This window comes from Capsicum annuum, chromosome 12 (assembly GCF_002878395.1).
Source record: "Capsicum annuum cultivar UCD-10X-F1 chromosome 12, UCD10Xv1.1, whole genome shotgun sequence".
In the NCBI taxonomy this organism is placed as follows: domain Eukaryota; kingdom Viridiplantae; phylum Streptophyta; class Magnoliopsida; order Solanales; family Solanaceae; genus Capsicum; species Capsicum annuum.
The window spans coordinates 55,121,704-55,123,409 of record NC_061122.1 but is presented as its reverse complement, the minus strand read 5'-3'; positions in this window follow the sequence as shown (position 1 = coordinate 55,123,409).

Below are 1,706 nucleotides of genomic sequence, written 5' to 3'. Positions count from 1 at the left end.
TTGGCTAGCTGAGTAAATCTAAGAAAATACTCTCTAATTATCATATTTCCCTGCCTGATATTGATGATCTCAAGAACTTTGGCCTCTCTCAGCTCTTGGGGAAAGAACCTGTCTAAGAAAGCCGTGAAAAATTCTTCCCACTCAACAGGACCTGCATCCTCTAACCTTTCTGCTAACCACTGCTTGTACCAAGGGTGATCGGCATCCTATAATTGGTATGCGGCCAACTCGACACTCTGAGAAGAAGTGAATCCCATGATATCAATGACCTTCTGGACTTGGTCAACGAATTCCTGAGGATCCTCGTTTGGCTTAGACCCAAAGTAGAACGAAGGGTTCATTTGGGTGAAGTCCCGAATCCTAGATGCTACTAAATTGTCCACTGGGTTGGCCAGAATGACTGTTGGTCATTCATTCTGGGCAGCTACAGACTGAGCTAGAGTGGTAAATACGGTCCTGAACTCCGCATGAGAAACATATTCACCCAAAGGATCTTTGGGCTAAGGAGATGCCTGATTTCTTTTCTTTGGAGTTATGTTTTTGAAATAAGAGAAGAGAGAGTTAGACTGAGAGACTGACTTGAAATTATGTTTACAAGCACCACATGAATACTGAAGAAAGGGAATTGTTCCTAAAATATCTCATAGCCTCCTGTACATAAATGTGGCGCACAACACACCCATGTATAAGACTCTACTAGATGCAACTTTCAGACTTCCTAGGACTTTATTGAACCTTAGGCTTTGATACCAAGTTTGTAACGCTCTAATTTTCTGAACCGGAATGCTACACGATGCTTATAACCCTGAGGGACCACAAGCTAACCCATGACTAATATCTATAATTGTATACTGCAATTCATGACATAATAATGTGGAAAACATACACAACAGGCCATAAGGGTCAACTAAAATAATATAACATCTATATGGGCAAAAAATACCCAAAACAACTAAAAACTGAATTCTAAAGCTAAATCTGAGCGTAAATCTAAAAGCCTCTAAGTACTGTCTGAAATAAAGAGTTGAAGGAACATGTCTCCAACTAACTCCGTAAACTAATAACTGACTAAAACAATAATGAATAAATCCAATCATATTGTCCTCAAATAAAGAGGACTCACTGAATCTCTGCGTCTGGAAATGCTATGGCTACTGCCGATCGGGAGCTAGTGTCTCTGAACCTATGGTGTAACATAAAAAGAAAGCACCATAGTGCATATGTGTTAGTACGAGGGGATGTACTCAGTATACAAGTAAGGTAGGCTAAATATAAATAGGGTTTGCATGTATGAACAATGCTAACTGACTGACTAATATGAACGTAAGAGTGCAAACATACATACATAGTAACTAAGATCATGAGTATGTAATGGCTAAATATGTATGCTAATACATGGCTAGAACCGTAGTTCTGATAGCATGGATGGCTGTATCTGATAGCCCTGAATCTGGTTGAACTCTCTGAGTTCCATGCTATAACTGAATTTGACTGTATCTAACAGTCCTGGTATACTGATATCTAAAAATTTATCTGAGTTCTTTACTGAGACTGATACTGAAACTGTGGGAGGTAGTTGTTTAACCAACATGCCCCATATATGCCATTATGGCTAAGTTGGGGTTCAATCTCTGCCCCGACTGGAGGGGTGTCAATACTGCGCCACTGGTAAGGACAGTTGTGAGTGACCCTTATCTGGAAGATAC